We start from the raw sequence: 9,695 nt of genomic DNA, 5'->3' as shown, positions 1-9,695 counted from the left end.
ATGGTATATTTGATATTCTTCACCAACACCATAATTTAAATGCCTCAATTCTTTTTTGGTCTTCCTTTTTTATTTTCCAGTTTTTGCATGCATATGAAGCAACTGAGAAGACCATGGCTTGGGTCAGGTGCACCTTAGTCATCAAAGTGACATTTTTACTTTTTAAAATTTTAAAGTGGTCTCTCGCAGCAGATTTGCCCAACGCAATATGTCTAACTCTACACCTAGTCTGTTTAATTCTAATTCAGGGATGAATTATTAAAAAGCCCATTTGATCAAAAGAGCTAAAGCCACATTTTCCAAACATCTTTATTAGTAATAATGGTGTTATTTGTATCTCCATCTGCTTGTCTCCTATGTATTCACCCCTCAAAACCCATCATTTTGGCTCTAGCAGGGACTGTAAAGAATGAGCATGTGACCCAAGCTCAAAGTGATTGACTCAAGCTGGATCCAGCCAGAGTTCTTCCCTGGGACTTTTTCCCTCTTAACATCTACCTTATGTGGAGTTCAATGAGCATTTTGGATAGATATCTTCTCATCTTTCACTATATCAGGGAAGTTTTCTACCAACAAATCTTCAACAATTCTCTCTGTATTTTCTGTTCTCCCTTCCAGTTCTGGCACTCCAATTTCTCTTGATAGAGTCCCACATGACTCTTCAGGTTTCTTCATTTTTTTTAATTCTTTTATCTGATTTTTCTTCAAATATATTAGTGCCAAGGGATTTATCTTCAAGTTCAGAAATTCTGCCTTCTACTTGCTCGGTTCTGCTCCTGACTTTTTACTGAGTTGTCTACTTCTGTAATTTTGTTAATCTTCTGAATTTCTGATTGCTGTCTATGGATTTTTCCAGCTTATTAAATTTTCCATTATGTTCCTGAATAATCTTTTTTAATTTCTTCAATTGCTTTATCTGTGTGTTCCTTGGCTTGTTCTCCATATTGCCTCATTTCCTTCCTAATGTCTTGAAGGGTTCTGTATATTAATCTTTTGTATTCTGCCTCTGGTAATTCCAGGAATGCACTTTCACCTAGAAGATCCCTTGATTCTTTGTTTTGAGAGCTTGTTTAGGCAATCATGCTCTGTTTCTTTATGTGACCTGATATTGACTGTTGTCTCTGAGCCATTATTGTATTAGTTTATTTTATTAAGTTATTGTATTAGTTTATTTTATGTTTGCTTACTGTGTTATAGCTTCTTGCTTTGTTTTGTTTTGATATGCCCAAATGGGTTGCTCAAGTGAGCTAGCTTGATTATTTTTGCCTTTGGAGCTCTCTGATGTCCTATCCCCAGATGGCTAGAGCTGTTATTGGGTATATCAGTGTAGGAGTCAGAGTCCATTCACTTTTCTTGTATGCATTCAGCTCAGGCTTGCAGATACCTGATCATCAAGTGTGTGGTACTGGCTCTGTCCTACAGTCTTAGAGGGGCAAGGGTGATTGGTGTAGGTACTGGTATCTAGTTGCATCAGGGGGTCACACTCTGGACAAGGCAGGGGGCTGAGAATCGTCCCGCACGTGTCTCTGAGGAAAGCGTGTCCCTGCTCCCTAGAGCATACAGGTGGGTGGGTTCTGCAGATGGACCATGGGCACCCAGTGTTTTTGGCTGTAAGGACTGGGAGGTACCAGTTATCCTTGGACCCCTGTCGCAGGTGGCCGGGTGACCTGAGTGGAGCCGCCAGTCTTTAGGCTCCTGGTATGGGTAGGTGAGGACCCTGTTTAGTAGGCAAAGCAATGTCAAACATCAAACACTCAACTCTCCGCCACACAGCTGAAACAGTTGGAGTCTGCCAGCAAGGTCCTATTCTCCTGAAATAGGCCCACACAGGTCCATGCAGAGGGGAAAGGTACTCAAACTCCATGGACCATTTATGCCTGGACAGGAGCCACTTGTGTCCTGAGCTCCCCCGGTTGGTGGAGCTGGCAAATTATCTATTCCCCCAATTACAAATTTTTTCCTTCTCCAAGGCTGGGAGGATGGCCCTAGGCGCTCAACAGGTCCTATCTCAGGCCCAGGGAATCCAGCCGCTGAAAGTGCCTTGGGAGCGGGCAGGGGGCACAGTGAAATATACGCAAGTACTTAGCTTTTGCCGAAAGCGCCGTTCATCTCTGGTTCCAGGGGTGTGAGTAGGCTGTGTGGCTGGCTGCTTTGCCCTGAGGAAACTACGGTCAAAGGCTGGTACCAGCCCACCGCCACGCTCCAGGAACAGTGCCTGAGGGCTCCCCGCAGTTCAGGTCCAGGAACTCCTCTCTGCTTCTGAACAGTCTCTCCCCCTGCCCCTCAGTTTGTTTTCTAAGCTGCCTTTGATGCTCAGGACTCCTAGCTTGGCAGAAATATACTCATATCACTTGTTTTTTTGGGTCTTTGTTGTAAAGAGGGCTCGCCGGAAGCGTCTATTTGCCATCTTGGCTCCGCCTCCACTTTTTTCCTGCAGCTGAGTGCACGGTTCTTTTGCGGGGGGGAATGGAGCTATCAGGTTGAGCTGCATGCCTATGACTATGGCTGTAGGTATGAGAGAATTAAACAAACATACAACATTCTGTATTTTTACTTACCCTGCTATTCCAAATCTTTGAAGCTGTGGTGGTGCAGCGGTTAAGAGCTCAGGCTGCTAACCAAAAGGTCAGCAGTTCAAATCCACTAGCCACTCCTTGGAAACCCTACTGGGCAGTTCTACTCTGTCGTATAGGGTCACTATGAGTCGGAATCGACTGGGTGGCAATGTTTTTTTTTTTCATTCCAAACCTTCATAGCCCTGGTGGCACAACAGTTAGGCATTCGGCTGCTAACCAAAAGATTGGTGGCTCAAACCCATCCAGCATCTCTGGAGGAGAAGGACCTGGTGATCTGCCCCTGTAAAAATTACAGCCAAGCAAATTTTATGGGGCAGTTCTACTCTGTCACCATGAGTTAAAATTGACTCGGCAGCCCTTAACAACAACAGCATTCTGAATCTTCCACCTCACCTTAAATAAAAGGATAAGTCATAACCAAATTGAACCGGTTGTCCAATCCTCCTGTCTTAGTTTCCTGGTGTTGCTGTAACAGAATACCACAAGTGGGTGGCTTTAAAGGACAGAAGTTTATTTTCTCACAGTTCTTGAGACTAAAAGTCTAAATCAGCGTCTCGGCCATGTTGGTTCCTTTCTTGTCCGTAGCCCAGACATTCCTTGGTTCCTTGGCCATCGTCACATGGCACCCATCTTCCCCACATGTGCATGTCTCTGTGTCTAATTTGTTCTTTTTATAACTCAGAAGTGATTAGATTTATATCCCACTTTGGTGCAGTTAATTACTTAATATGGCCCTTCTAGCCACAGTCTTTGTGACTATCACAAAATGATTCAGTGGGGCTATGCAAATATGGTGTTTGTGGCCCACCAAGGGGATTAGACACCCTACTAAGAATGCAGATAAGGTGCATGGAACCCCTGTAGGGGGTGGGACCATGCAAATAAGATGTATAGAACCCTAAAGAGGGGACTGGTCAGTTTTGCCACCCTGTTAGGCTTAAAAATGAGAACCAATTGAGACAGATACTGTTAACTGTGCTGGCAGAACAAAAAGAGCTGTTAAAAGATTACCATCCAGGAGTTGGGAAAACAGGGATCACACCCTGTCAGCACGAGATAAGGTTGAAACAACCCTTGAATTACTATCTCCTTCTTAGTGTTTTCCTAGTCCCTCCCCCCTTACAGGCTCCACATGCACAGAACAAAGTGTGACCGCTGTGTAAAGAAGAACAAAGTGTGACCGCTGTTTAACCTTCCTTAGCCCACAGAAGATGGCGATGTAGTACCAAAGATCAGTGTGCAAGGGCTGCTGAGAGGACTCCATCTTGAATATCAGCGGGTTCCATCTTGGATTCCAGATGCATGTGCAACCTAATTTAGTATGTGCCACCGTTCTGAGAAGTACCCACCCTTGAGAGAAACCCACTAAATATTCATTACTCTATTGTCTCCACCAAACCCGTATAAGCCCTAGCCTTGCCTCCCCTTTGTGAGTCAGTCCTTTGAAGAGGCATAACCCCCCACTGACTCCTTTTACTTGTCACAAGTAAAATATACCTGTTAGAGCTGAACCCAAAATTGTCTCCTCTGTGTATTCTTACAAGAGAAAGACAAGGACCCATTGAGTCTGGAGGGCCTCCGTTCCCTCAGCAGGTAGCACAATCCCAGAGCAAGGGGGAGACCTCACTACCACCAAGAAGAAGGGATGGGAGCAGAATGCATCCTTTGGACCCAGTCCCTGTGCTAAGAACCTCCTAGATCCAAAAGCCAGAGAGAGAGCTGTAATACCAGAGATGGTGTAAGTTGGCTGTGGCAGAGAAATGGCAGCAATAGAACCAGGAGACTGACGCAAGACAGCATGGGGGTGCTTCCTGGCCCATGGAGCAAGGTGGCTATAGTGGGTGTGCTGACCCACAGAGCAAGAGAGCAGAGCATCTTCGAGCAGGAGGTTTCCTGGTGGAGTAGGGTGTCCCCAGGCACTTATTGGCAGAGCTAATAGCTGAGCAAGCCAGAGGCCAGGCTGAGGGGCTGAGAGGCCTAGGGCTAGAGAGGGCCAGCCTGCCAGCACAGCTGAGAAAAAGCTGTCCTGATCGAAAAACTGAATCCTGAGTAGTTCCTGATCCTGAATCATGACCTGTTACTTCCCTAACAGACCCCATAACTGTGAGTATGGTCTGTAAGAGAAGCAGAGAGTGCAATGGGAGAAACGGCTCCTGTCAGAATTGGTAAAAACGTTGGAAGGTGGAGATATGTCTGACCTCCACCTCATAGCAATCAGCCTTGGGCCGTCAATGTTGATAATGATTCCCCTCCCCTTGTGATGCTGGAGGAAGTCAGACCCTGCTGCCACACTGTACACCACCCTGCTCACATATGCTCTAATGAACATAACTAAGAAATCTATTTCCAAACAGTATTACATCCATAGGTATAGGCGTTAGGATTCCAACCTGTTTCTGGGGACACAGCTCAATCCAAAACACCTCCCCAGTACCAAGATGAGGAAACTGAGGCACTGAGAGGTTAATTAACTTGCAAAGATTACACAGCTGATTAGCTAGAGAATCAGTACTTGAATGCAGATAGGCTAGCCCCAGAACCTACGTTCATTAATCATTACCGGCCAGTTCTCTCATCTCTCATGGGCCTTACACCAATCTTTCCTGAGATCCCCTATTTGGTATCCTTTTGTCTCCATTTCCAGCAAAGCTCCATCCCACAGAGGGTTTAATATTCTCTGAGAATTTGCAAAGTAGAAGTCACTTCTGAGAGAGTCAAGTTAAAACCGGGGAAAGATAATGTATGTAGCTTTAGCTAGATTCCTCAGCCATGCCAAGTGCCTTGAATTTTAGAGTGCTCATTGTCAAGTCCAACAACATGTGAGAAACTGAATGCTCCCAACAACTGCTAAAAGAGTGTGGAAGTGGATTCTTCCCTAGTTAAGCTCTCGGATGAGACTGTAGACCCTGGGCCAACATCTTGATTGCAGTCTCATGAAAGATCATAGAGCAATGGACTTAGATAACCCATACCTGAATTCCTGACCTACAGAAACTGTAAGATAATGTATGTTGTTTGAAGCTGCTAAATTTGGGGGTAATTTGTTACACAGCAACAGTAACTAATACAATGGGATATAAGAATGTATTCGCAGTCACTGCTGTATCTAATTCATTGCTAGCTATCCTAATGTAAGAAAAACCCATTGCTATCAGTTGATTCCAAATCATAACAGCCCTATAGGACAGAGTAGAGCTGCTCCATAGGGTTTCCAAGGAGCAGCTGGTGTTTTTGAACTGCCAACCTTTTGCTTAGCAGCCATAACACACCGTGGCTCTTAACCACTGCGTCGCAGGGCCCCAATATAATAATGGTTTCTAGAAATACTCCTAACATCCACTCTGCTGATCACCTACTATTTTAAAACAAAGGTACAGGACCAGAGGTGGAATCTCAGTATGAATAAATTCGACATTGCCTACCAGAAATATGTGGGTTGTGGAGGAGAATCTAACTTGAAGGATCCAGAGCCAGAAGCTAGTCTGAGTAAAGTTCTTCCTATCATGAGATGTGACAAATTTGAAAGTGGAGCCTTTGATTTTTATCTACGCCTAGTCAAAACTGACATTCTCACCTGCCAGTAATATCCTCAACCATGCATCATCTGTAACTAAAAATGCAGTACGTACTTTTATGGTAACCACAGAAATTAAAATGTATCAGAATTCCTGTGTTTGCAGGGCACAAACCTGTAGCAGGACTACAAACGGCTAGTATGTCTGTGTGGAAGATTAAAGTTTGATGAATCCCCAAGTCTAAGGTGGTGTTTTGGCAATATCTGGTGCATCTTGTCCTGAGAGAATCCGGTGCTTCCAAAAGAAATGGATGCATAATTGCCTCAGCAAATCAGCCTGAAAAAACAAATCTTCCAGTGATAAAACTTCCACATATGATGTTCAGTAAACCAGTGTATGGAATAATGAAAAAGTTCTTAGATAATCCAATTAATGAAGAAGTTCGGATCCTGTATACAGGTTGGAAAAATATTTAAATTTCTTGCTGATTCGACACAAAACTCATGTAATTAGAATGAGAACATCTGTGGAAACAGTGGTTCGTGAGTGCTGTCAATTCAAAGTGCATTCAAGATCAGTCACTGCATAAGAAAACTTGAAATGCCCTGAAATTGTACGAGATCATACGTGAAACTTGGTAGATGCTTTCCCAAATTTGACAATATTGTTGGAAACGTATATGCCGTTACCAATAAGAAGTAGTGAAGCTGAGAGAAACTTCCTAACGTATCAATAATAAATACTTCCATGGGAAATCTGGCAACGATTATGGGAGACGCTTGAACAACATGCTAATGTAATTGGTATCACTAAATTGTACACCCAAAAATGCTGAACTGGCAAGTGTTGTTACATATATTTTTACAACAATTAAGTAATAGTAATACATTTGTGCTCGAAGGCTGAATTATCCTCTCAGTGGAAAAGTATTATAAAATTGATGTCATTCGAAGAGGAAATGAGAGCAACCAACTAAGAATCACAGAAGAAAAATTTGAGAGATGTGTCAACAAATTCATAAAATTCTTATTTTTCTGGGTTTTTTTAAATAAGGTTCCTTGTCAACTGTTTAAATGATCAATTTACTGTCTTATACTCCTTCTAAATACTCATTCTGGTACCACATTTTTTTTATTCGCATTTTGTATTTTTTCTTAAAAATCTTGATTCACCCCTAACCCCTTCCCACAGCAAGCAGTTTCAGATTTCTGAAGGTGGATGGGGTGGTGAAAGGTTTCGGAAAAGAAGGGGAGGTGGTTCCTGGAGTTGGAGAGGGGACGGGAGCAGCAGAATGCTGGGAAGGAGGAAACAGGAAATCGAGGGGCCGGGAGGAGTGCGACAGGACTGCAGAAGTCAGTGGGTCGGCCGGGCAGCAGTTTGAGACGAAGCCCCGAGGCAGGGTGCCCGGCGGCACAGGTGCGTCAGGGACCGGTGGGAAAAGCCAGCCCCGCCGCCGCCTATGCTCGTGAGCTGCCGCGGAAGGGACGGAGTCTGCCCGAAGTCAACCCCAGTCGGCTCAGCCAGCTAAACGCCGCGAGGGTTCAGACGGTCAGCCCCGGCCCTCAGGAAGCCGGGACACCCGCGACGGCCCAGCATTCCCGGCGCCGAGGAGACAGACAGCGCCTCCACTTAAGCATTCTTCCGCGGGGCGGCCCACCCCCGGGCCCCGCCTAGCGTCGAAGGCGAGCCCTGAGAACCAGGAGACTGAGCTCACCCCGGCCGGAAGTCGTAGAAAACCCCGACGGAAGGAAGTCTGGGCCGCAGCGCCCCCCCCCTCTGCGCGCGTCTCCTTCCGCCGGCCGGAAGCGCGCGAGCGTGGCTGGGCGGAGCCACGCCGGGGGCGGAGCCAGGGGGCCGGGCCTCGTCGGGGTGCCCGAGGGCAGGCTCCCGTTGGTCTTGCCCGGGTGCTCTCGTAGTCAGGAGGGGGCGTGCAGGGAAAGCAAGGGCGGGGGTGGCTTGTGGGAGTCGCCCCGGCTCGTGATGTAGCTGTCGGAGGGAAGGACGGGGAGGGTGCGCCTGGCTGGTGTGCTGGCCGGCCTGGAGGACAGGTACCCGCAGCTTTCAGGGATGGAGAGAGCCTGTCTCGTCTAGGCGAGCTGGGCCAGGCCGAGGGGCTCTGGGAAGAAGCGCAGGAAGTGAGCTCGAGGGGCCCTTGGAGGTAGAAGAGGGGAGAGAGCTAGTGAGCAGGCTGCAGGGAGGAGGGAGGCTCCTCTTATCCACCTGTTGTTTGTGGTCATGATTCTAAAGCCCTCCTAGCTCGCTGGTAAAAATGGTCACTTCGACGTTGGCCCAGAGCCCATAGAAGGGCCAGAGCCAAGAGAGGTCAGTGCCCTATCTGCATTATCATCGACCCCCTGAATATGGAGACCACAAATATGCGGAGCAGAGCCCTGGGTGGGCAGAGCACACAAACTCAGAAAGGAGGGAGGGAGGGTGAGATGGAGAAAGAGAAGAAGGGAGGGAGGGAAGGTGGGAAGAAGGAAGCCAGGCAGGCAGGCAAGCAAGAAAGAAACCTCCCAGCAGGTGCCTGGCTTCCCCACCCAGTCCCCTCAGACACCCCGCCCACACACACCCCTGCACCTTTCCTAACCCTTTGACAACCTTTGTTCCACCTCCCCAGAGTGATAGAAATGGAAGGAATGGGTTAACTGCAGCTCCAGGACTCCTAAGTGGGTCAGTGAATCTCTCTATTCCACCTGGGACATTTGTACCAACCCCTATCCTCACCCCCATGCCAGCAGTTTCAGACAGGGCACCACTGAGAGGCTTCTCCTCCGGTGATCTCTCCTACTTCACCTACGAGGACCCACAGAAGGCAGCTCAGAGAGGCAAGAAGTGCATGGAGCAACCCAGGAGGAGAGGATGATGGGCACCAGCAGGCGGCTGTACGAAAAGAGGTAGATGCCTGAGAAAGGGAGGAGAGAATTCAGGATGAGCCAAGTTACCCACTGCCATCTGTACCACCTGTACCTGCCCAGCTTTTCCTTTGTCTGTCTTTCTTGGAGCCCTGGTGGTGCCGTGGTTAAAACCTATGGCAAGCTATAGCTGTTAACCAAAAGGCCAGTAGTTCAAATCCTTACCTGATCCACATTCGTATCTCCCACCTACTTTCTCCTCATGCACCATGTTCCCCAGCCCCCAACACTGCCCCTTTCTCATAGCTGTGCTTCATGCCCCTCAGCCCTCCCTGACAGAACTTCAGACTGCAGACCACCCTCCTCAGGACTGTTTGTCCTGCACAAACACAATCAGGGCACCACCTAGTCTAAAGCTGCCCGCCACCTCACCTCGCCCCATGACATTCTCTGTCACAGCCAGGGCTGTGTTGTCTTCATAATACTTGCCACTGTCTGGCTTTATCTTACTTACTAATGTGTTTGCTTGGTAACTTTGCCTCCCCTAGCTAGAACGTAGGCTTCTTGAGAACAAGCACCTTGTCCTTTTCATCTGTGTATCCCCAGCACCTGCAGCAGTGCCCGGTACATCAAAGGCACTCAATAAGTAGGTGCTGAATTGAACTAAATACAGAGGTATTTGGCTGGTCAATAAAGTACATTTACTGCTGACTGCTTTTTTTGTCCTTCTTGCCGCATCTCCCATAATC

This window comes from Loxodonta africana, chromosome 18 (assembly GCF_030014295.1).
Source record: "Loxodonta africana isolate mLoxAfr1 chromosome 18, mLoxAfr1.hap2, whole genome shotgun sequence".
In the NCBI taxonomy this organism is placed as follows: Eukaryota; Metazoa; Chordata; class Mammalia; order Proboscidea; family Elephantidae; genus Loxodonta; species Loxodonta africana.
The sequence above is the reverse complement of the archived record's forward strand: the minus strand, read 5'-3'. Positions refer to the sequence as shown.